The sequence below is a fragment of the Triturus cristatus genome, chromosome 4_2 (genome assembly GCF_964204655.1).
Source record: "Triturus cristatus chromosome 4_2, aTriCri1.1, whole genome shotgun sequence".
NCBI lineage: Eukaryota > Metazoa > Chordata > Amphibia > Caudata > Salamandridae > Triturus > Triturus cristatus.
Window position 1 is genome coordinate 620,868,759 of NC_140586.1, and position 26,828 is coordinate 620,895,586.

Genomic DNA, 26,828 nt, shown 5'->3' on the forward strand with positions numbered 1-26,828 from the left:
ACTGTATTGCAATTTTTTGTATTCTGTTCCTGCTTTGCAAATATGCTGGCTGGATTGATGTTTTAAAATAAACCTTTATGGTTAAAATAACTGTTTCTTAGTCTTCATTGTGGAGTCATATTGGCTTCACAGAAATGGAAATGTATTTCTGAGATTTGCTCCCTTACAACGTTTCAAGTTGACTACTAAAGGTCCATATGACCAATGGGTAAATTTGATGATTTCACTAAGAGATTGATGTTCAGATATTCACACTCCATCGAGTGGTAGCAGTCGGATGGTTAATCACTGAAGGGTAGGGAGCTAAAATACTTTTGGATAAATCCAGAGTTGCACAAGCCCAGTTCAAGCCTTTAAAAGTTGATGACCCAGTTTGGAGGATCACAGCGTTCCAGCGGTTCGGAAGTAGTGGTGGTAGCTGAGGAGAGTGAGTATTAATAGGGTTGCGCATTGAAATTGTATCTGTACAGCTTGCAGGGGTGTTGTGCTGAGATTGTGTGTTGCAGTGTGATGGTGTTTTGAGTTGTTGTGCAGATGTAGGTGCGCTTATTGTTGAGCAGCTGAAGTTGTTATCGGGCTCGTCGAGGTCCAAGATCTCGGGATCGATAAGAATATGCTGTGGTGTCATTTATCTGATAATTTTTGTGGGGTCAGTCATGCGTACCATCGACCATACAATTGAGATAGAGAATGAAAAAATGTCCTAGCTATCATAACGTAAAGTTTCAGTTCGATTAAGGACATGGAGGTGAGGATTAGGCTTTACTTTCTCCGCTTTATTGTGCCAGCAGCCATCAATTTCAACTTTGTGTAAATCAACATCAAACTAAATTTCCCATAGTTCCTTGAGAATAGAAACAAAAAACATCCAATCTGGACACTGCAGGTCCTCTTTATATCCTCTGGAGACTCTCTATCCCCCTCTTTCTTCGTGCAAACACAGGCGCCTTTTACAAAGATCACTCCTCTTTGTTTGAATCTGTCCCTGAGGAGATAAAATCATAACGTAAGTCTTCTTTTCTCATGACTACGATATTGCAAGATCAGTTAATCAGGGAAACATTTACTTAGACATGTTCAACAGAATAAGGATTCTCCATCATTTATGTACATTATATACTTTAAATTGAACTACGTCACATTGGAACAGCATATGCCATTGGGAGGGTTTCCTAACACAGTTTAAGGAAAGGGTGGGCTAATCTTCACCTCCATGTCCTTAAAAGCATTGAAACTTTCTGTTATGATAGCCAGGACATTTTTCATTCTATGTCAGGACCTGGAGGCAAGGATTAGTCTAGTTTAAAGCTTTCCCACCAATAAGGATACCAGATTTGAGAGTGATTTAAAATAAAACTTTTTAAAAGTAGAGTTTGAGGACCAGTACGCTGCATTAAGATTGTCCTCCAATCTAGCCCCCAAAGAGAAAGCATTAGAAGCCATGGCCCCTCTCATAGAATGAGCCCCAAACCGGGAAATATCAATACCAGCCTCTTGCATAGCCCATCTGACCCATCTGGCAATGGTAGGGGAAGAAACTGATTTGTGAGGTTTCGTGACAGCAATCAACAGTTAGCTTTCATCATGAGGGCGAAGATCTTCTGTCATAGACTCATAGGCTTTTATCGCTCTAACAGCACATAGTTTTGGAATATCCGGAAATGCTGGATATGACACCATTTTTTTTATTTCTTTTTGACTGTCTAGAAATATGAAAAGTTACCCCCTCCGGGGTGAATACCCTGCCTATTACATCCAGTGCTCTGACATCCGAGACTCTTCGGCAAGAGACCAAGATGGCTAATTTTGCCAACATCTGTTTTCCACGACAGGTGCTGATTCGAGGGCCAGGACTTGAACAGACCAAGAACTTTGTTGACATCCCATCATGTAGAGTATCTATGTTTGGGTGGAAGCGATAACCTAATGTCTCGTAGTAGTTTGCAAACCAAAGAATGTTCCGCAACCGGGTGCCCATCTAATGGCAAATGACGAGCTGAATAAGCGAACAAAGGGCCAGATGTACGACGCTTACATTTTGCGACTTGCAAATTGCGTTGCTTTGCGACTCGCAAAATGCAATGTACAACTTTGTCTCACACACTGTTTGCGATTCCCAATGGGGTAGCAAATTGCATGCCTCATCAATATTCATGGGGCAAGCGCAATTTGCGACCCTGTTGGGAATGGCTAGCACTCATAGGGATGGTGGCCTGCTGGGGTCAGCAGACCACCATATCTGTGACTGCTTTTTCAATAAAGCAGTTTTTTTAAAAAAATGCAGCCAGTTTTCCTTAAAGGAAAATGTGATGCATTTAAAAAAGAAAAATGAAACTTTTCAGTTTCATTTTTTAAGGGGAGGCAGTGGTCCCTGAGACCACTGCCTGCTCTTAGAAAATATTTTCGCACCCATTCACAAAGGAGAAGGGGTCCCCTGGGGATCCCTTCCCGTTTGCTAATGGTTTATCACCTACTTGAAGTAGATGATAAACTGCAAATGTTTTGCAAACGCAAATGGCACTGCAAAACAATAGTACATGGCAGAGAGTCTCGCTATTAGTCAGTGACTTGCAAAATAGCGTTTGTACATGCCATGACCCTTTTTTGTGGTCGCAAAAAGGCCGATCTCCTGTTTGCAAGCACAAAAAAGGGTCGTACATCTGGACCAAAATGTATTAATTGACCTATAAGTCAGATCTTCAGAGGCTAGGGCCACCAGGAAATTCAAGACGTGGATAATGTCTGCCTCCAAGAGAGCCAATTGGCGTTAGAGGCACCAACTCAACCATCGAGACCAGGCGGAACGGTATTGTTTATTTGTGCTGTCTGCCCAGTCTCTAGCAAGTAGTGAGGCAGCCTCCCTGAAATGCCTGGAACTTTCCACATCCCATTAATCCTCCATGCCATGAGGTAATGAAAAGCCTGCTAGGACCAGGTGGTAAGGATTCCCTTGGGGATCCTGGAGGAGACCCGGAAACAGGGGTAGAGGGATTTGAAAATCCCCAAAAAGCTCCATCAGAGTTGGAACCCAGGCTTGAAACTCCAAACTGGGTGATCACCTCCAGATCTGCCCGCTGTCTCCAAACTTGTGTGGACAATCTCGTGATCATCGTGAATGGTGGAAACGCATACCCTCTCTCTGTACTCCAATCCCGGAGAAACGCATCAGTTGATACCGCACTGGGACATCAACTGCAGTATATGTCCATCTGGAAGTCCAACCAAGAGGCAAACAGATCTATCGTGAAGGGATTCAGCTATCCTGAATCTGTTGAAACATCCGTGGATGTAGTTTCCAGAAACTGACATTCTTCCAATGTTGGGAATGTCAATCTGCCACCTGATTGGATTTCCCCTGAAGATGTTCTGCTTACACTGAAATTTGGTTGACCAGGCAATAGTTCCAAAAGACTCGTCCCGGATGGTTTACGCAACAAACTGCCGCCAATTGTCCATCTTGAGAAGGACACAGCATTGGACCTTGTCCTTGATCCAGCATTTGACTTCGAAGGAACATGCCATTAGTTCCAGGCAGTTTATGTGCAGGGCCTGTTCTGCGAAAGATCATTGTCCTCCTGTGGAGAAGTTTCCACAGCGTGCCCCTTAACCCGAGCCGCTGGCATCCAACTCTGTTACGAGATCGGGTTGAAAATCGAAGATTGCTCGGCCATTCCAGGCATTCATATGGGAAACCCACCATTGTAGTCGCTCCTTTGCCTTTACCAAGAAAGGAACGTGATGCGAATAGGTAAGACCCCTTTGAAGATGGGAACTTTTTAGGCATTGTAATGCCCGATAATGTAGAGGGCCTGGTAAAATGGCCTGTATGGATGAGGAGAGAAGACACACGATGCATGCTAACTGGCGCAGCGACACCAAAGGTTTGGCCAGCGTCTTCCTGAGCTTGTGTTTTATCTTGGTAAGTGTGCGAGATGGAAGACTCAGGGTGACCTTGACCGAGTCCACCACAAATCCCAGGAATTGCAGAGTTTGGATGGGAGTGAGCGAAGACTTCTTCTCGCTGACCACAAGCCAGAGGAATCCAGCAGTTCAATAGTCATCTGCAGATAATTGGACAGACTGACCTGTGCACTGATTCATAAGACTGTTGTCCAAGTAGACGATCAGTCTGACACCCCGACCTCTCAAATGCTTGACCACCGGTTTCAACATCTTGGTGATACACAACGGAGAGGATGATAGACCGAAAGGAAGTGAAGTGAATTTGAATATTTGTGATTTCAATTGGAAATGCAAGAAACGTCTGCCAGGGGGAAGATGGATATTGCAAGGTAGGCATCCTTCAAGTCCAGGTGGAACATCCAGTCCCCTACCTGTAACAAGTCCCTGAGAAGATGGATACCCTCCATCTTAAAAGTGGCGGTAAACAAGCCACTCGTTGAATTCTTTGAGATTGAGAACTGGGCGTTGACCACCATCCCTCTTTTCTACCAGGAAAATGTTGCTGAGGAAACCATTGGGATGTAACATTGTTGGGATGACTGCGCCTTTCTCTAAGAGTTGTGCAATTTCAAGATCCGCCAACTCTAACGGAGGTCTTGGTCTTGCTGATTGAGAGGGCATCACATTGAATTCTATCCAAAATCTGAAGAACCCAAACATTTAAGGAAAGAGCCTCCCAATTGTGCAAAAATCCCCTAACCGGCCCCCAAGTTTTAGCCTATTGAAATCTGTACGCTCACCTTGGGAATTACCATAGGTGCTGTTATCTCTGGAACTGCTTGTAACACCTAAGTGATATCTAGAAAATTAAACTTGTTTACAAACTTTGCCCCGGTCTTGAATGAATGGGCCCCCTAAGAGGCTTCCCTGGACTATGGAATCTGCCACTGAAGTAGATAGCTCCCCCAGCTTCACGTCTATCTTTATCAGCAGAGATCAACGCTGTTCTGTTGAAATTGTGCAGTTGGCATTTCCATGGAAAATTATGGCTCTTTGGGCCTAGCTAGATAGGGCATCCAAGGAGACTATGGAGCCGGATGCCTTAGCATCCTCTGACATATCTAGTATTTTGGATAGGGATCCTGCCATGTCCAGTAGTTTCTCCAGGCATGAACTCCAAGAATAATTTAACCCCTTCTTGGAGTTGCGGACAAACTTTGCTAGTAACGTTCCCATCTTGGCATCTATCTCAGAGCTGAGGGCCACTTTACCCTCCAATGGAAGGCCTAGAGCACTCTGCCCAGAGGCAACTGCATCCCTCTTTGTCCAGAGGTTTTTGCAGTCTGCCTACTATATAGGAGGCTACCTTGGGTGCTGGGACCCATTCCACAGAATGCAGATGCAAAAGGTGGTCTGGATCCAACATATCAGAGTCTGGGGCTTGGGGAGCAGTATCCAGCTTAGGGTCACTCTCAGAGGGGAAGGGGTTGCCAGACGGATGCCGTTGTCTGCCGGGGTCCCCATCCCCATCAAAGGTGTTTGGAGAATATTCTCCATCTCCCGGATCAGTGGGGAATGGGGGAAAGGAGGAATCTTCCGAGATACTTGGGATCTCATTGTCCGTAGGGAGGGGCTGAGAATCCATGAAGGCCTTTTTAAGGTGCACAAAGGCATTGAGATCAACTCCTGCCTTTGTGCTTGTTGTCTGTGGTTAGTTTTGACGGCTGCCCTTGAGGTACTGAGGCCAGGGGACAACAGATGTCTTCCCGCTGCACGAGGAGTCTTTGGCTTTGAGCCTGGAGCTGCATAATTTTCTTCTCCAAGGGCGCCACATCCTGGGAGACTTCTTTAGATATGCAGGTCTCCATGACCTGGCAAAATTGGTCATCAATACAAAGGTAGATAATGCCTTCCTCCTCCATATATTCCTCAGAGTCCTCCTTGATATCCATAAAGATGAGGATAGCCTGCAATAAGGGAAGCAAGTATTATTGTAGGGCAAGGCCTGTGAATGATTCACAAATTCTTTAAATGAATCAAGAATTTAGGTTTCAAAGAGGTCTTGGGACAGTACACCCTTTGGTATATATAAGGCCAATATCTGATTCAGTGCTGCCTGCGACATGTCCCAACATATCTCTCCAACTGAGGTCACTCTTAACCGCAACACGGGTGTTTTTCTCCAGGTGGTGGCTCTGTTAAATTATACTGTGCCGATATTTTGAAAGAGTCAGACCCCGTACAAATAATGCAGTCAGATACACTTCGCTCTTGACAGGTAATGAGTGAAATTGACGTGCCGGCTGTCGAGAGGTAAAGCGCGCTGAGCGTGAATGCAAAATGTGCGTGTATCCTCTGGCTGACAACACCATGCACCAGAGCCTGGTACCACTGAGGCAGGCGTGCAGGAGCAACAACGTTCCCACAGCCACGCTGGAAAGAATAATGTAGTTAAAATGCTCAAGCATACAGCAATTCAATCACTACTTGGCACACTTCCCAGCAGGAATTTAACATTCCACCGTCGTAACAGCTGCAAATTTACACTATACAGGTTAGAAGTGTACGGAGAACAAAAATTTCTTATCTGAGGCTGCTGGAGCAGAGATGTAAAAAGAGGATAGAACGTCTCCAGAGGATATAGCCAGATTCTGCAGCGTCTGGATTGGATGGGCTGTGGGAAATGTAGTTTGATGTTGATTTACACAAAGTTAAAGTTAATGGCTGCTGATACAATAAAGTGGGCAAAGTAAAGCCTAATCTTCCCCTCTGGGTCCAGTCGTATAATTATAACTCTGTTGTGAGAGTGATAACAGTGATTGGTGGATATGTAACAGTTCCTGTTCAAAAAGGTGAGGAGGCACCACTGGAAGGCACAGCAGGTCATTGTATGGCCCTAAATGTGGGGCTCCATGCATTTATTTGGTTGAGCCTTTGGCATAAGATCATAAAGAATGATGGTGCATTGAGATTTCCTCAATATGGTACATTTAACTTGAAAATTATTGAGAATTTGAGAAGGGTGTTGTATGAGACGAAGCCATCATCAAGACCCGCACAATATAAAGTACTTAATGCTTAGGAGCATGCTGCCCTTCCTGCAGATAGAGAGAAATATCCAGCTAAACTAAGAAAGCAGTACCTAGCTACGCTGATGCTAAGTGATATGCAGAGCAACAAAAGTGGCAAACAGAAATAATTGAGGGAACTAGGCTGCACCCTGTATTGACAGATGAGGAACCACAGAAGAAGAAGAAAAAAAAGCAAAAGCAAAGGAAAAAACATGAAGCTGAGGGTTCTGGAGATAATAGTGCTTTTAGTGATGACTTTTTGGACATATTGCTGTCATCTAGTCCTTATAATGTTGCACCATCTGACAGTTTGAATGGTGCTGGTATGGATGGAAGCCCTGAAGATGCCACAGCCTCTATGAATCCAAATCAGACAGGAGAAATTTCAGGCATTCGTGCCCCTAGGAATCCCTCAGTTGAGAGCGCTCCAGATTTAATAACTGTCCATGTAACTATTGATCCTGCCGTTCTTGTGAATAACTCTTCTGGGGGAACAACGTATTGTTTGACAGTACCTACCGGAGTGTTTGCTCCAAACAAAGTCCCTGAGCAACTGACTTGGGAAGTGAAGGGAAAAACTCCTTTAGTCCCGGCTAACACAGCCCCACTGTGTAATACCTCTGTGTCTTCAACGTAGGTAGATCAGGACTCACTCCTATGGAGGATTCTGCTCCAGTACCTCAAACATCTCCTGTGTCCATTTAGAACTCACCACAGCATATTTCAAGCAGTAACCCAAGAGACGGAATAACATTTAATACACCTGGAACCAAAACGGTACTAGCACACAGAAAACAGGTGATTTGGTCCTATTCTTTAATGGATCCCCTGGAGTTTGTGATATTTTGGGATTGCGAGGGAAAATTCAACTATCGGAGAAAGAGAAACCTATAGATGTGGTCTGATGGATGTTGGAATTAGACAAATAGATTTCAAGAAATCTTGATTTGTCCTGCATAGACACTTATCAAGAGAATGAACTTGTGTATCTATGTAAAGACATTACATGACGTCCAGGACAAGCTTAATACAAACTCTCCGAATTAGCCTGAGTCCATGACATAGACCTTAACAAGGTTAAGTCCCTACAAAGGAGTTACCATGTGTATTTTGATGATGAAGCCATAATGAGAATGAGAGTCTCGGGGATGAAACTGCAAATCAGAGAACTGATAGGCAGTATACAGAAATGGAGTGAGTTGAAAAAGGAAGTTCAGAAGAAATTGAAGGTAGTACCAACTCTAGGGTAAAAAGGAGAATCAACCCCAGTTTTCCAAGACAAAGAGGGAATGCAGAATTTCCCATTGAGGGAAGTGCCAGGTGGAGGTTATGCACATGAGCTTTGGAGTTGGAGTGATCTTGCATCAATTAGGAATGATATCCCAGAGTTAAGAAAGAATTCTGTTCAGTGGTACACTCAGGTTGAAAGGTTTGTTAAAATCTCACAGGTGTTTTGGGTTAATTTGAATACCTTTTTTGACATTGTGGTACCATGTGATCTATGTGCCGAATGTAAAGTGGCTATTCAGAGGCCGGAAAAGGAGCCTCACCGGATTCTGATATCTCACACCCATCACCTGAGGCGATGAAAAAGTATCAACAGGTGATTACGTTTCTGAAAGGAAAAGTGCCAGTGAAGGATATTGATTGAGAAATGATCGACAGAACCACACAGGAACCTAAGGAAACAGTGCATGCTCACTATGAATGGCTGTTGCAAGAGTTTAAGCAGCACAGGGGGATGGACAACCCAGAAGGGAAAAACATGCAAGGGGTTGTGTCTAGGTTCATGATGGGACTTGTAGCTAGAACAAGTCTATTGATGAAATATTTAGTTATGCTATATATTGCAGCAATGACTTGAACATAAAACAGAAGCAATTGAAAGAAAAGTTAATGTTGGGCCAGATGAAGGTGGCACAAAGGGGAGGTCAAAATCAGCCGTATGTAGGGAATGTGAGTGGAATGCAAGTAGTTGCATACCTACAGGGAGGATCTATGATGAAATAGGGAAATTGTGTTTCATAGGGTACAGGTCGTGGTATTGCGACACTAATCCTTGACATTATTTTAACAAGTTGGGGAATTGGAAGCATGATTGTCATCTAAATCCTACTAGGGGAAAGAATGAAAATCAGTTCAGAACTTGATGTTTGTACAGACTCAAAATGGTAATTCAGCTACAGAATGTGCCAATGCAGAGTGCAAGGTCCTAACATGCCACAAGTTTCGGAAATGCAAGTTCCTCAAGCCTCAATGCCTCAGTAGAATATGAATGGTCCTAGGTTATAACATTGAATCAGAACTCTTTCCAGAGTCAAAACCCATTCCAGCAGTTCCCCATGTTTGACTCATTAGATGGCTGCAGCTCTTTACTCACAAGTGGCTGAGGTGGATATTGGGCAGATCAATAGTATGAATTATTAGTTAATGCAGAAATGTGGGGCATTTAACCTCATATTGAAATTCAGGATTATGAATTGCTAAATTTTAAGTTCTTTAAGTTAATTGGTGAATAAAGCTTTGAGAAAGCATTGGATTCTTGTAAAAGTAGTATATAGAGTCTTTTTATAATCAGCTTGTTTTGGAAGGATTAATGAGATGGTGGAACTTAAAGAGTACTTTTGCAGTTTTGGAAGGGTATTCCTAATCTATTAGCTTGTGAGGAGATTTGATTAAGTCCTAGTTCATTTTAAGCCGCAAAACATTTGTTGGCTGTACAACATCAAAGAAACCAATTATTGCACTTGATATGATTGGAACGTGACTCTTTTGAAATTTGAAGTTGTTTGGCTTTAGCACATCAATAACATTTATACAAGCAAAACTGAAATTTTGGAAGTATTGTTACACGAGTAAAGATATGAATTTGTAAAATGAAAATGAAGAACGAATTACATTAATATTGTATTGATATGGTCAAGAAATAATTAAATTGTTTCTTGATTTAAAAAGTCTTATTAGGTGTTTCTTTTTTGGACTGTCCACCAATTTGTAACATTTATTGTTACAGTAGTGCGTGAAGTTCTGGCTCTGACCAGTCACAATGATGGTGCCTGAGAAGGAGGAACATTGAGTACTTGGTGCAGTGTTAGAGGTAGCTCATAGTGGTCCATTTGTTGAAGGTGAGGTTAATGGCCATCCCGTGTCATTCTTGATTGACGCATACGCTACCTATTCCACTGTTAGAACAGTGAAAGTTCCAAAACTACCCATCTTGGGAAAAAGAATCCAAGTTGTAAAGGTTGCTAATAAACAAATGACAAACCCTGTTACAAAAACAATAGAATAAGGTCATTTGAAGAGAGCCATCAGTTCATGGCGTATGATTTCTATCCCATAAATCTCTTGGGATGCGATCTGTTGTGTAATTTAAACTGCATTATTTATTGCCTGGTCAGAATTTTAGGATCATTATGAAGATGTTGACTTCAAATTGGCAAGCCAAGGAATAGCCGCTGGACTGTACACCTTGATGACTACAGATGATCTACCACCAGATCTTAAGAATGCAGTAAAGCCTGAAGTCTGGAATTTTTCAGGAAAGGAGATAGGTCTTATGAAAGGAGATGAACCTGTCTGAATAAGAGTGAAAACTAACGCTGAGTACCCTAGAATGACTCACTATAATTTAACACCTGAAACGATAGCTGGGATTACCCAGTGATTGAGTTAATGATACAGCAAGGCATTTTGCAAGAGATAATGGTGAGTTCATGTAACTCACTCATTATGTGCCTGCAGAAACCATGCAGTAAATACCAGAGCGTGCAGGACCTTAAAAACATTAGGAACATTGTTATCTCTTGTTGTCCTGTGATACCAAATCCAGCTGTGATACTGTTTCAAATTCCATTTAAGGCCGAGTGGTTCACTTTGGTCAATTTGTGTCATGCCTCCTTCCCTATACCCATGTATGAGGACAGTTAGTACCTTTTCACCTTCTGATTCCAAAGCTGTGTGTTTGGCATGGTGCCGAGTCCCACACAGGTATACGGAAAGCCCCTCAATCTTTAATGAGTTTGTCAAAAACAATCTTGAGTCCCTGCTAATGCATTATAATTCTGTCCTAGTCCGATACGTCGCTGATTTTTATTTTTTAATGACAATATTTTATTGAGTTTTGCACAGTTGATACTCAGACATACCATACAGGATCACATGTAACAACAGAAAAGTAACTAACAGAGCCCACAATTGTACATTACAAATTAGCGAGGATCTCCATGTTTGCGGGCCCATTGCAGCACCCCATCTCAATCCTTATAATTAAGAGGCTTTGCAATGATCACTCTCAGGGGAGCACCAAGAGGAAGGAGTAGGATCAGCGCCAGGTGGACTCGCTCAGTCCTAAAAAAAAGGGCGATAAGGGTTGCGGGTCTACTACCTCCTTAAGCCATGTCTCCAAGAAAGCCAATGGCCTGTCACCCTTCTTTCACTCTGGGAAGCCCATAAATCGGAGGTTACAACTCCTCGCCCAGCCCTCTGCATCCTCTAAGTGGGTGTCCAGGAATTGCACCTTCTCCAACAGCATATGAAATGTAGTCTGTAAGTCACACACCTCTTTAGTGAGGTTCTCCACCTTTTCCTCCATCTCCAGTGATCACCCACAACTTTCCCCAAGTCTGTTTGCAGCAGATTCACCTCAATTGAAATGGAATCCATTTTGTGCTCCAGCGCCTGCTTTGAGCTTTCAATAGCAGCCAAGATCTGTGCACCAGATGGTTCCAGTTGAGTTCGTGTTGAACAATCATTCCCCTGCTCAGTCTGCCGGGCCACGCCCTTAACTGCCCTTGTAAATTGGTCCAAGTGGGTCTGCTGCGGGTGCTTGCCGCTCCTATCAAACCCTATTCTGTTCCAAACACCCTTCTACCAGTCTGACTGCAGCCCGCCAGGGTGGGAATCTCCACTCTAGCGAGATGTCCAGCAGGCCTTGCGTTGCTCTCCACCAGGCTTAGTTAATCTGCCCTCACTGGGCAACAATGTTAATACTCCACAATCCCCAAAGCAAGGAAATGCGGGGGTACCTCTCGGGTGCACAACAGGGGGAGGACCCTCCAGCACAACACTTAAGTTGACCTCAGAGCTTCCTCCACCCAAGTACCAGGCCCTTCACCACGCCACTAACCGTTCTGTGTAGAGTAGGAACACAGTTCGCAAGGTGGGGCTCAGAAACAAGAATACCCAGTTGCCCCCCCTGCAGCAGTTTCCACTTACTTTGGCTCTCTCAATCAGGGGCCCGTGGGCCGCTCCTCCCCAGCCCCCAAGGAGATCCAGCTAAGTGAGGATCTTCACTGGGGGGGCAGTCACCACACTGGGCGAGAGCCTCGATCCAGGCAGCTCCCACCGTTTCAGGCCAGAGGGCACCTTCCCAGTCAGCAAGCTTTGAAGCCCCAGCAGCCGGCTGCTTCACCCACAACACTCATCATGAAGGAGCCAGGCTGCTCTGTGCCGCCTGCCCTCTGGCGGCTCCAGTGCTCAGGTCAGCCTCAGTTCGGTCTGGACTGTTCCCATGGGGCACAGGGTCAAGACTGATGTGCATGTGGCTGGGTCCAAACTGGGGTGGCGTAGTGGGCAAAAGAACGATGGATTTAACCCAGATCTTTTGACTGGGGGAGAATGTTTGCATTGTCAGCATTCCGTCCATCATTTGTGTGCTGTAACACTTTTCGCCCTAAGTGGGATGGGTATGCCCAGACATGGGTCCCTTGCTCACTGTGCCACTGGATTCAAGCTAGCCTGGCTGAAGAAGGGTGACATACCCTGAAACCGGTCCAAAGATGCTTGTTTCCGGTCCAGGGAGGACCTGGCCTGGCAGTTCAGTCTGGATTGTTCCCATGGGGAACAGGGTCAAGACTGATTTGAATATGGCTGGGTCCAAACTGGGATGGTGTAGTGGGCAAAAGAACAATGGATTTAACCCAGATCTTTTGACTGGGGGAGAATGTTTGCATTGTCAGCATTCCGAATAGGTAAAGGGAGGGAAAGGATGATTAAAACAAAGTGTGCAAAAATATATAGACTCTAGATAATATACCACTGATATATTATTGAACTTCAAAATACATGTAAAAGCATAAAAGAAGCTACCAATTTAACTTTAAAAAATATTTTTTCTTTTTATTTGTAGTATTTGCTATAGATAAATAAATGTTCTTATTATCTCTTTCTTTGTTGATACAAAAATATGTACAAGAACAATAAAGATTACAAAAATGACTGAATTATCTAAAGATTAAACAAAATTATATACATGTACTGGCAAGTAACAATGACACATGACACATGCATATATGTGCATGGAACAAGACAACACCCTATTGATGATAACTTTCTTGTCAGCATTCCGTCCATCATTTGTTTGCTGTAACACAGGTCAGCCTCTATGGCACCAGCCACCAGCCGTCAGCACGCTGCCCATCGCTCGCAGTCAAGGACTCCGACGGGCTCCTCCATGTGCTCGGGCATGGCTCGTGGCTCACTTCATCTCATAACAGCGCCCGTGCCCCACTCCGTCATCTTTTTGTCACTTCACAAGTCTCAGGCGGAGCTCCCTTGACCCCCTCTGGCCGCCAGCTTGCAGTAGGGGACCAGGATGATGACGGGGGAACTGCTGGGCTCTCCCCTAAAGCGTGTGGTTGGCCATCTTGCATGGCCATGTCCCTAACTGTGCAGACTACAGGGCGACTATGTCTATCAAAAATAAATGCGTGCATGGCACATTCTCGCATTAGGGGAAAACATGTGCAAACCACCATTAGAGAAAGATAAGAAGGTAAAAAGGAAAGCTAAAATGGAGACTAGCTGAAATCTCTACAATACCAGATAGCTGAGCGTATAGTGATGTGTAGTAGGTGGCAGTCCACTGGGTAATGGCTGTATCCCCGGCGTAGTTGACTCCCTACCCATCGGTAATGTATGCAATATGTGTATGATGTGCTGTAACAAAGCAGGACCAGTGCAGGGTCTTATAGTCTTATCACCCCAATGATAGATGTGCCTGTGTGTAGGGAGACAGGCCATTCTGGCCTGGTCCAGAAGCAATTGCTGCTGTACCTCATGTTGATGTAGGGAGTATCAAAGTACAGTGGAAGAGCTGGCTGCCTCTAAATCTAAGATGTGGGTCTCCAAGTCGGTCATTTCTGTCTGTGCCTCTTATGCCTGCCTGAGGCATAGCCAATAATGTCACCCACTGGTGGCCTTTAAGGCCTACCAGAGGGTCTCTGGGGACTCCACTGTGTCAGTGTTTGTGTCCACATATATTTTATGGTTGTGTGAATAGGTACTGGCCTTGGCATCCTGCTGCCACCAGGCATTTAGGAGCCAGCCCAACCGTGAATGCCATGGGCTAATTTGCAGCCATAGTTTCAAGGGAGAGTGGCCAGAGAGACCACGAGCATGAATGTGAGTGTCCTGCTGTCTATGGGATTCTGAGACAGGTTTGAGGAAATGGTCCAGCCAGGAGAGGACCTTGTGATCCCGAAGTAAAAGGTATAGCCCAGTTCGCCTGGGAGTAAAGGTCGTCACCTGTCAATCAAGCCCATGGCTTTGAGATATCAGGCAAGGGGGTACAGCTGCAGTTCGGCATTCCCTGCTGAGGAGGTCTGGTCCATTCCCCAGTCCACCACCCCATTGAAATCTACCCCATGAGTCCAGGGTGCCTTCAGAAATTGTGTCACCGGGGCCCCCAAGAGTCTGCAAAAACTCACCTGTAAGTGGTGGAAGGATGTAGATGCTATCTTGAGCAATGGGGTGTCCATGGATGGGATCGGTATACCCTGGTTGTCATTCCAAATCTAGTCGACTATTAGAACAATGTCGATATATCAAAATGGCGGTCCCGGTGACCCCCGGACGAAGCCTGCGTGCAACACCTGCATGTACCCCATATGGGCAAGGAAAGGGCATCTAGTACCCACCAAGTGGGTCTCTTGCAGAAGGAGCACGTCAGCTAAGTATTGTTCGGCTCATTTCAACACTGCGCCTCACTTGACGGGTTCCAGTTCCCATTAACATTTCAGGTCAAGAGACGAACAGTGCCCGGAGCATTGGCGTCAACCTGCTTGGTCATTGAGTATGCCAGGATCATATCAGTAATCAAGTAGAAGAGGCAATCTGGGCTCAAAGTCAGACCTATCCAAGTGAAGCAATGGCTGGTGTAAGTCTGCAGAAAACAAAGAAACAAAACTGTAACCAAAACCTCCCACACACCTCCTCAAACATCGTAATCATAAAGTACCTGTTCTGGAATAAACTAGGAACCGTCGCCAACTGGGCAACCATACTCTAATATTGTTCCTCTGTACTGTTCCCCTAACCACCCTAAAAACCACCCACAAAAGAAAGAAGCGAACAACCAAGAAAGAGAGGGTCCATGTGATCAGCAGCATGCCCATCCGCTCTAACAAGGTAATAGTTCCAGGGTAATCCCAAGTACGAAAATAGTATGTCATGGGTCCAGGACTCCCACTGCCATCACTGAGAGAGAAGCACTTTCATGTGTTAAATCTGGATCCAAGGACCTAGAGCTGCGGGGCTATAGGGCATCCGCCGAACCAGCAACAGGGTGATGTCTTCTCCACGTGCGCTGAGATCAACACGGCGGCTGTCTCCATCCCTGGCACGGCCCGCAGCATCAGGATGTGTGGGTGAGGAAAGCATGGCATGGTACGGCACATCGGGAGGCGGTCTCTCTTCTAGCCATATCCCAGCTGCTTCTGGTGTGTCGAAGAAAAGTGTCTTGTCCTGATATATCACTTTCAGCCGTGCAGGAAAGAGCAACATGTATAGAATCTGATGCGCTAGTAGCTTCTGCTTAACTGACAGGATTTGATTTGATTTGATTTATTTCTATAAAGCTTTACGTATGCCTGAAGGCGTATCCTCTGCAACTGTTTTGACATCCCTCGCTGCAAGCCCAACTAAAGGGCATTGCAATAATCCTGTTTCGAAGAAACCAAAGCAATAATGACTGTTTTCCTAAGATCATAGAGTATAAAGGGCAGAATTCTCTTTTGTGTTTTTAGCAGCAAAAAGCAAGCCGACATAAGCTGATTGGTCTGATCAAGGAAGGTGAGTTTGAAATCAAAAATGAGTTCAAAATGTCTCACTTTCATCACAGGAGAAGGCAGAGGGCCCAAAGACTGAGGACACCATACATTATTCCAAAAGGAAATATAATTTACATGATAAGCACCTCTGTCTTTTCAGAATTTGGCTTCAGACAGTGGTTGTTCATCCAATTCACTATGGCTCTCATGCAATTATTAAATCGATCAGCCACTTCCTCTATGCCATTAGTAATAGATACCACTAGTTGAGTATCATCAGTATCATCAGCATATGCTGACGATACTCAACATTTGATAAGACAAATGTTCTTATCAGTTTTGCTAATGGAGCCAGTTTAGGTTGAATAATGTGGGACTTATCGATGACCATTGCTTGACACCACACGGGAAAGAAAATGGTTTGGAGGTGAAATCACCTTGGGCCATTGAGTGTTCTCTATCATCAAGAAAGGAACAACGAATGTTAAGAGCAGCACCACCAACCCAACTCCTGCCATCAGATGTTTAAAGATTGGGTGACTGACAGTGTCAAAGGTCGAAAAGGACTACTACAGTCTTCCCACCATTATACATAATATCCTGAATATCCTCAGTGACTTATATCAGAGTCATTTCTGTGCTGTGGGCTTTCCTAAACCCAAACTGGACATCATCTAGAATCTCACTTGGTCCATAAATTCTGAGATCGAGATGTTTAAGTGCCTCTCGAAAATATTTGCTGATATAGGAAGCCAAGAAATTGGGAGATAGTTCTTGTCTTCGTTCTGATTTTTTTTTAAGTAGTGGGAGAATAGATACCTCTTTCCACTTTTTAGGACAACTTCCTGCCAAAATGGTGTTATTCAGCAGCATGATGAGAGTTTTAGCAATACATTCCGCAATCTCTTGCAGCAGTTTAGGGCGATCCAGGTCTGCTGAAGCGTCTGATTTAGTGATCCCTATTAACTCTACTATTCGTTCAGTTGTTAAGAGTGGGAAATTATGAAAGCCAAGATTGTTAGTAGCTCAGGGAATATCCTCCACCAATGGGCAGATAGCCTTTTGACTGACACTGAGTTCTTCATAAACAGCCTTCACCTTTAGACAGAAAAAGTCATCCAAACCATCTCATGGTTGTTGACTGGGGGTTATCGAGCTAGCAATGGGTGGGTGCGAGAGCAATTGCACCATATGGAATATAACTTCCTTGGGGAGTTGGTGGCTAATTTGATTTTTTCAGTAAAATAATTGGCCTTTATCACCTTAATCATAGATTTATACTCCTGAATGACCAATTTGTATTTCTTTCTCTCTTCAGACTTTTTCTTTATCGCCGACAGACATTTTTCAACTCCTTAAGCAAATGTGAGTACAAGGGGCAATTGAACAAGTTATGTGGTTTTTCACCATCTCAATGGGGCCAGCAGATTTGATGCCTTATTGATCCAATTAAATTATCTATGGCTTCATTAGGGTCACCGCATAAAGATAGTTTTGAGGCCTTTAAGATCTCAGATGGTGCTTTCTTGTTAATTTTACTCCAAGCCCTAATGGCTTTTAGCTGCCTGGCATTTTTTATTCATCGTCATAGGTTTAAAATGAATACTAAATTGCACTATTGTGCGATCGGAACAGGTAACGAGGAATGTATCCTCCTATTGTAGGTCTGGTTTATTTGAAAAAAATTCCTTCAAGCGTATTACCTGCAGTATGGTTAGGTGTATTTGTCAGAAATTTAAAGTCAAACCCATTCAGATTATCAATAAGCATTTTAGAATCTTTGTTAGCTAAATCTTCCAGATAAAAATGTAAGTCCTCTATTATTGTAACATTTGGATAGTGTATGCTTGCGTCGAGGAAGTCACTAATTGCTTGCAAACATTTCATTTTAGGGCCAGTGGGTGTGTAGACCAGTAAGCTGTAAAACCTTTAATTACAATCAAAATTGCAATTAAAGAAAAGAGCTTTGTAGTCCGTAATTTTAACTGGTTCACAAGTCACCTCAAAACAGTCCCTATATATTATTGCTAGTTCTCCTCCCTGTTTTCCATCAGGGTCTGGTCTATTAATAACATAACCAGCCGGAAGTGCAACAGCTAGATCGGGGTCAGAAAACTTGTTCACCCAGGTTTCCGTTAATAGGAGATATCAGGGGTATGTAAATCCAAATACTCAAAAAGTTCATATCTATGTTTAATAGCATAATGTGTTTAGCAGTATGCAATTAAGCTTACAATTCAGAGAAGGCCCAGAAATGGTGCCTACTCAACTTGGAGCACCTCGTCTTAGTTCTAGCTGGCACGCAACCATCCCAGGCAAAATGCATCTCTCCTGCTAAACATTAAGCGTGTAATCAGGGAAGACCATCACACAGGCAGAGTCTCATGCCAAGTTCTCCTGCCGCCGGGAGGCCCTAGGGATCTTGTCACGATTAACAAAGTTAAAGTAGTGGGCAATCATGGGGCAGGGCCCCCGAGGGTGGCCTCTGTGCCATGAATATGTGCGCCCTATCTCTGCGAAATAAGGAGACAGCTCATCTCCCACCACCCAGGTCTTCAGCTATGTGGTCACAAATTGACTGGGGGACGTCCCCTCCGTGCCCTTTGGGACCTCCACTATTTGCATGTTATTACATCATGAGTGATCCTCGGCATTGTCCACATGGGCTTCAAGATGGTGCTCAGTTTTCTGGAGGCCGGAGGGAGTGGTTTGTAACATATGGAGTGCCTCTCCCACGGTCATATTGCGTAAATCTTTCCGCAACAGAGAATCATTCACTTTTATGTTTAAATGTGTTTATTAGCATTTTCAATAAAAACAAAACAAAACACAGACATAGGCAATAACTTGCAACATGGTTTACAATTCGCACATGCTCTTGTGCTAGATTGGACATAGTACCATTGCCGTAGATCAAGTGATGCGACCAGTTCTGAAACGGCATGTGAGTTGCGTTGTTGAAGAGAAAGCCTAGTCTGTGAAACAAAAATTGGAGATCCCCCCAACCCCCTCCCTGTCCGATGATCGGTGATTCATGCCCATCCCGTCCCTGGCTCGTATGTTTAACTTTGTTTTGGTGAGTTTCAGGCAATGAAAGAGGCACAGGACCGGCTCCTTGGATCCCGTAGTGAACAGTGAGGACCCTCTCTGACTCGAACCCACACACCTGGCCTCGATGCGATTCAAAACAAGAGTTTGTCACTGACTCAAGTGTTCAAAGCTGCCAGGCGGGACAAAGGCCCTGCTAAATAAGCAATTTACCAATTCAGAAAGACAAGGAGAAAAGGAAAAGAAAATAACCCGTACCCCCTTATCCTCCCCCCCCGATACCGGTGTGCCATGGTCTCATCGGATTTGGGTAGCGTATGTAGGAGCTGGGACGCTTCTACCCTTCGGAGGTTTCTTCTGGAGTCGAGGTGTCTGTGAGTCTTAGGAGGCGAAGATATTTCGGGCATGTGATATCGTTGAATTCCAACGTCAATAGGGATAGTAAAGGGTGCCATATAGTGTTGAATGAGGCCATAAATTGGGTAAGATTGGCTTGTATACGCTCCATACCAACTAAGTACCATAGCTCGTGCAGCCAACCTGTGTGCATAGGGCGAGTCTGTGTACCCCAAAGCGATAGAACGTGCTGAACAGCCGCTCCCATTGCCAGTCCCATCTGTCTCCCCCTAGGTGATTTCAGTGGGAATGTAAGTCCGTTGGGCAGCCCTAAGAGTGTATAGGCTGGGAATCGAGGTATTTCATTGTCAAATTGTTTGTCGATGTCGTTAAGAACTGTCGTCCAATATCCCGTTACTTCCGGACAATCCCATAATAGATGAGTTAAAGTGCCCTCTTCGTCACAGCCTCTCCAGCAGGTCGGGCTACAGTTAGGATTACCCCTATTCAGTCTGACTGATGTTAAGTACCAATACATTGCGACTTTGACCGCTGCTTCTCTACTAGCCGTGTTCCTGGCCGTGTGGTTTGCCCTATAGTATATGGCCTGCCATTCTTTTTCTGAGAGAACTCTCCTCAGCTCTCTCTCCCAACGTTTCTGACCAGCTGAGGGCCGGGGTGGAGCTGGAGGACAGATCATCTTATAGAGTTCTGTGATCATCTTTCGGTCTGAGTGCTTGGTAATAAGCCATTTCTCATAGGTCGTCAGCTTTCTGCCCACTAGTGGGCATATCTCCGGATGCGTCAACCAGTGCCTAATTTGGAAGTATTGAAATTGTTTCGGGTCTTTGATGTCATATAGCTGTGGTAGATCAGAGAACTTAAGGAACCCTTCGAGGTCGAATAAATGGCCCGCGGATCTGCATTCCGAAGTACGCCATTGCGGGAACGTTCGCCTCTCCATCTCCGGTATAAATTCAGGGTTGTCGAATAAGGGCGTGAGCGGCAAGGGAAAGGAGGTGAGCCCCCTCTTGGTCGCAACCGTGTCCTAGACGCACAGCACTGTGCGGGTGATTGGGGATTTGTTAAGGTATGTCGGTCTGTCAGGTCGCCTCAGAAAGGGTATCTGCCAGAGAGATGACTGCGCCATCGCTCTGTCTTGAAAGAGCCACCTCTTCTCTGACTCGGGTCGGCTCCACTCCATCAGGTAGCGGAGTTGCGCCGCTTGATAGTATCTTAGTATGTTAGGGATCCCCAGTCCTCCCTCGTCTGGAGGTCGGTGTGATAGGTCTCTACGCATCCTTGGCCGCTTCCCGGCCCATATGAATTGTTGCACTGCTTCCTGCAGCTTGCGTATAGTTCCCAAGGGGGGCTCAACCAGGATGGTTTGAAATATGTATAGTATTTTAGGTAAAAGAGACATCTTGACCGCAGCGATGCGCCTGAGAAGTGATAGTGGTTGTTTCTGCCATCTCCTCAAATCTCCGTGTATTTGGGATGTGAGATTTGTGTAGTTCAGGGTAACTGTCTGTTCGGTCGATGGGGTTAGGACTATCCCCAGGTATGGGATCGTATCGTGGGATTGTAGACCCCCATATTCGGGAGATGCGCTTCGTGGCATGTTCGCTTTGCAACCTAGAGGTAGGAGCATCGATTTCCCCATATTTATTTTGAAGCCGGACACCCTCCCAAAGGTCTCCAACTCTCGCAAGAAGACTGGCACCGAATGCCTGGGTGAGTCTAGCGCTGCTAGAATGTTGTCTGCGTATAGACTGATTGTGCGTTGTTCCCCGCCGAAGGGTATGCCTGCGATGTCAGGGTTGTCTCAGATCCTCTGTGCCAGGGGTTCTACGTAGAGCGCAAAGAGGAGGGGCAACAGCGGGCACCCCTGCCTCATGCCCCGTCGAATGTCAAACGGCCGTGAGCTTATACCATTAACTCGAATCGTTGCCCTCTGTGTATCATAGCAGCTCGCGACCCAGGCCCTGAAACGGTCCCCTATGCCAAAATGTGCCATTGTTTTATCAAAAAACCCCCCAATCTACCCTGTCGAACGCCTTTTCTGAGTCTACCGACAGGAGCATGCCATCCATCCCTGTATAATGGGCCTTGTCCATCAAGTGCATGAGGCGTTTAGTGTTGTCGCTGCATTGCCTGTTCGGAATGAAGCCAGATTGATCTGGTTCGATGATGCCGGGTAACCGCGCTCCAAGTCTAGTCGCCAGGATCCCTGTAAAAAGTTTGAGATCTAGATTAAGTAGGGATATCGGTCGGTAAGCGGCACACTGGGTAGTGTCCTTCCCAGGTTTTGGCAATACGATTATGTCTGCTTCCAGCATATCTGGGGGTATAGAACCAGGTCCCTGAAAGGAGTTAAAAAGTCAGGTTAGAATCGGTGCTAGGAGCGGGCAAAAAGTCTTGTAAAAACCGGCCGAAAAGCCATCTGGCCCAGGAGATTTCAAGGATTTGAGGTGGGAGATCACCCCGATCACCTCCTCTATCCTAATAGGCGCATTCAGTATCGCGGCTCCGGTTGCATTGATAGCGGTCGTCGCCGCCCGTCGTAGGTAGGCCTCCCTGTCTGTGTCAATATTCAAGTCCTGGCTATAGAGAGAGGCATAGAAGTACCTAAAGGCCTCAGCTATCTGGTCGTCATTACCCACTTTCTCCCCCTGAGCGTTGTGGAGGGTTGTGATTTTAGACCGTTGAACGCACGCTCTGAGTTTGCTTGCGAGGAGACGCCCTGTTTTATCACCTCCTACATAGTATGTGTGCTTGAGCCGCAGGGCCGTATACTCGGCTCTGTCGATGTCAAGGCCTGCGAGCTGCTCCCTGGCAGCCTTCAATTGCCTCCATATCCTGGGAGCACCCGTGCGGCTATGTACTCTCTAGTTCAACCACCTTAGCCATGAGTGCTTCCCTCTTTACTTTACGCTCTCTGGATTCGGCCACCGAGATGGCTATCAGTTCCCCCCTCACCACTGCTTTGAGTGCCCCCCACAGCGTGGACAAGGGCATGTCGGACTTGTCATTGATAGTGAGGTAGTCAGTGATGCTGTTGTGTAGCTGTTGGGCCACCCCCTTTCTTTGTAGTAGGGACTCTCGCAGTCGCCACCTCCCCCTATGTGTTTTAGTCTGGGGGATTGCTATAGTCACTAACACAGCACCGTCATCAGATAGTGCGGCTGGGGTGATGTCCACCTCGTCAACTAGTGTGTTGAGTTCCGAGGAGCCAATAAAGTGGTCTAGCCTAGCATATGTGTGGTGCACATGCGAGTAGAAAGAGTATTGTGTGTTCTGGGGGTGGCCCTTCCGCCAAATATCCACTAGTCCTCTGCGATTCAACCAATTCCTCCCCTCAGTCAATATTGCTCCTGTGGAGCCCAGGCGATGGCCCGACCTGTCCGTCCCCGGGTCCATGACCAGATTGAGATCGCCTCCCACTAGAACGTGCCTGTCTTGGGGACGTAGAATCTCTGACAAGGCTTCCATTAGAAACATTTCTTGACCCGAATTGGGGACATAGAGGGATCCTATGATCATGGAAGCACCTCCCACCCTTACCCTATATGCCAGCAGCCTGCCTTTGATCTCTGCCACCTTATCGCCCACCGTGCCCTGGAAGTGCCTAGCAATCAGTAGAGCTACCCCCGCTTTCTTATCAGTAGTAGAGGAGTAAAACTGTTGAGGAAAGGCCCGGGACCTCATTCTGTGCCAATCTTTGGACAGTAAGTGCGTTTCTTGCAGGAGACAGATCGAGGCACCAGAGTTCTCGAAATATGACAATATAGCTTGTCTTTTAATGGGGTTATTTAACCCCTTTACATTAGGGGCGATAACTTTTATGGTCGGTCCCGTCATAGTGTCTTTGTGAAGCGAGGCGGACTTGTCAGCGGGGATCTGCCCATGTTAGACGCCTCTCGCGGATCACCTCCATAAGTGGCACACCAGTTCCTTCCCCCCACCCCTCCGCCCCGCCCCCTCCCCCCAAACATTCACTTTTAATTCAGCCATTGTCCACTCAGGGTGGATCATAAGTCTTGGTGCCACCTTGTCGGCCGCCCCAGTCGTTCTTGTGCACTTATCGATGCAGCCCTAGGAAGTCTGGGCCCAGGTTGTCCTTTTCCATAATGAGTTCAGCAGGTTCCCGGCGGGCAGAAAAGGCCTCTGGCCACAACAAGTCCCTACAGCAAGAGGGCAAAGCAGGACAAAGCCTGTCCACAATAAAGTCTAATGCCTGGCAAGCGCGCTCTTTATGCTGCATCCCAGGGGAAGAGAATAGTCCATTGCAGTGACCCTCCTGGGGACTCCAACCAGATAGCTGCCCTCAACCATACCAGTCCAAGATCAGGGGCACACTCACTCCACCAGCCAAACTCCTGTAGCATCCCAAGGATCCCGAATGGAGCCAGGGTCCGACACCCCCACACCCTCGGGGCACACTCTGCTACATGCTGGCCCACTGGGGTGTAAACCCCCCTGAGGAGTCTGGACGGCTGTGTATGCCCCTTCAATGCCAGCCCTTACTCAGTCACTGGCACCCCCGGAGGGCTTGGTCACTCCACAACACCTCCCAGTTGCAGTCTCCTGGTCGGAGCTAGGGGGCCTACACCAACTGCCACTTCAGGGGTGCCTTTCAGCCCCAACAGCCGTCCAGACAGGTCACACCTGCTGAACCCCGGATCTCTAGAGCATCGGCTATGGCCTTCTCTGGGGCCTCCCAGATGCAACGGTCTGACTGGTGCCAAAGGTCGACGCCCGCATGTACCTTATTCCAGGGGAAGGTCCCCTTCTAGTCTCTGGGCCCCACAAGCAGCTCGAGGCGGTTAGCATGGCAGGCCCCAGTACGCGGCCTACTGTGTGGCTTTCCACCACCTTCAGCCCTAAGGGGCGGTTCGAACCATCCTCCCGTCAATACCCCTCCAGGTTAGGCCGCGCTGCCAATGTCCTGGACGCCTCAGCTGCACGAGTTGAAACCGGCCCGCAGTACTCACTTCCTATGCTGGGCGGGGGGGGGGGCAAGGGTTATCAAGCAAGCAGGAAACCTCCTCCAGGGACTGCAGCGCCTCCTGGGTGCTGCCCCCGGCTGGAGCTGCAGGGCCGACGCCTGCTAGTGCCGCTCACCCATGGGAGGCCCCCCTCAACTCAGCGCTCCGCAGGGGTGTCTGGCTTCACACCTTGACTGGGCTTAAGCCACCACCAGCACATCCTCCAGGTCTCCTCCTTCATACGTAGGCCACCGGATCCACGCAGCCACAGGAGGAGAACCCGATCCGATTCCCCGGCTCAGCCCTCAGCACACTGGAGCAGGTGGCACAGTCTCTCCCCCCCCCGCAGCACAGCCCACGGCGATGCATCTGCGGAGACTCCAGGCCCCCTCCACAGCACCTGACCACTAGCACCAGGGCTATGGAACTCCCCAAGGGTCTCCCAGCCTAGCAGAAATATCTTCTGGATGCGGAGTGGCTTCAGAGCTCAAAGAAGTGCGGCCCCCATGCTTTGCATCCCGACCACGCCCCCCCATTGAAGATTTGTTGGGGGCGTCAGATACCCAAGACACTATTGTGTTATTGAACCACTTAGCTGAGAATGGGCATAAGTGTCCCCAAGTGAGTTTCAATATTGCCAAAGGTAGGTCCTCTACCTGGGACACCAAATTGAGAAAGGAGCAAGAAAGGTGTCACAAGAAAGAATCTCTGTGATTCTAAAAATGAATCCGCCAACTACACAAAGAAAAGTCCGGATGTTTTTGGGAATGATGGGCTACTGTCGACAGTGGATGCCCAACTTTTCCCTAATGGCAAAGCCTTTACAGAGGCGGCTGACACACAATGATGTGCCTGATCTGCTACCTTAGGACAACAACTGTTTGGTTGCTTTCATAGAGCTAAGAGAGAGTCTCTGTCATGGCTTGACTATAGGAAGGCCTGATTACATTAAAACTTTTAAACTTTTCTGCATGAGAGGGAGGGCTGCCCTCTCTCAGTGCTTACACAAATTCATGGGGATACTCAAAGACCTGTAGCTTATTTCTCTGCTACTCTTGATCCCGCAGTCGCAAGACTGTCCAATTGCCTTGGAGGTGTAGTGGCAGTAGGTGTTAGCATTGAAATATGTGAGAGCATAGTTATGAGACATCCCCTTACCATGCTGGTGCACCACTCCTTTGAGATTGTCTTGACTTGTACACGCACACATCATCTGACGAATAGCTGGTTGATTAAATATGAAAAGGATCATACTCAATATAATCCTGAAGAAGTGAGCCTCCCTGAATCCTGCTACCTTGTTGCTATTGTCCGAAAATGAGAATGATGATGGGGAGGTGGAACATGACTTTTTAGATGTCACAGAACTATGCACCATGCAGAGATCAGATATTTGGGATGAGCCCCTGGCAGAGTTGGATTATATACTGTCTGTGGTTAGCTCTTGCCTGAGGGATGACGGGGGAACTCTCATAGCCGTGTATGCGATCTGTACTGTGGGAGGAGTGATGGAATCCTCCTTTCTCCGAAGTGTAGCCACTGCACAGGTGGCTGAACTGGTCACTCTTACTAGAGCCTGCTTTGTTTAAGATCAACTAAGTGTGACTATTTTTACTGTCAGTCAGTATGACTTTTGTGTGTCATTATTTTTTTTACAGTTATGGTCGCAAACGGAATTTATGACCTAATTGGCGTCCCCAATAATAAATTGGGAATGTAATTGTTGGAAGTATTGCAAATGCTTAAATAAATTGCGGTTGTAAAGTGTTCGGCACACAGGAGTAGAAGTGACTATATTGAGGAAATATGAATTTTGTGATCAGTTATGTCCCCTATCGTAGACCCCAACGGCTCCATGTGCATGCTATAAGTACATATATGTTCCCTCCTGCTCCAGTTTTGAAGACGCAAATATATGTGTGCCCACCGTCAACATGTCCTCTTTCAGATCAGCCATGAATGGGTCAGATATTCCATTCCTAAGTATGAAAGGCCACCGACTTTATGTGGTTCACTTTCCACATCTCACAGATTCAGGCGAGTAGGCCCGAATTCTGTCATCGAGCCTTTTTCTGCCTTCTGCCTCTGAAAGCTCCAGTCTGAGCCTGCATCCGTGACCATGAACTTTGTCTTACTCCCTGCGCGGCTAACGGTGCCTGATCCAGCCTGTCGCATGCCAAAAACTGTATTTCACCTTCGAGATTATCTCCTTCGCTCCTCATCCGATGCATTCCTGTCTAGTAGTTTAGGTAAACATTCTTCCAGCTCCCGTGCAAAGGGCCAGGCCTCGCTGCCCTCATGCAAATAATTCATAGCCCCGTTACCATGGAATATTCCTACCCCCTCGCATCTAGTGTAGACACTTAGACGCTTGTACACGCACTAACAGTCAGTATAGTCAGTATAGAATAAGATTCTATCCTAAGAGACCT

The 26,828-nt window shown here is 46.3% G+C and overlaps 1 long non-coding RNA gene across 1 annotated transcript in view; it reads right to left on the minus strand.

Moving 5' to 3' along the window:
* Positions 1-755: 755 nt before the first annotated feature.
* The window catches only part of LOC146834760 (uncharacterized), a 55,560-nt gene continuing 29,487 nt past the window's right edge, over positions 756-26,828 (minus strand). Inside the window, exon 3 of the long non-coding RNA XR_014960651.1 lies at positions 756-985. This is a non-coding gene — a long non-coding RNA (uncharacterized LOC146834760). The remainder of the gene's footprint in view (positions 986-26,828) is intronic.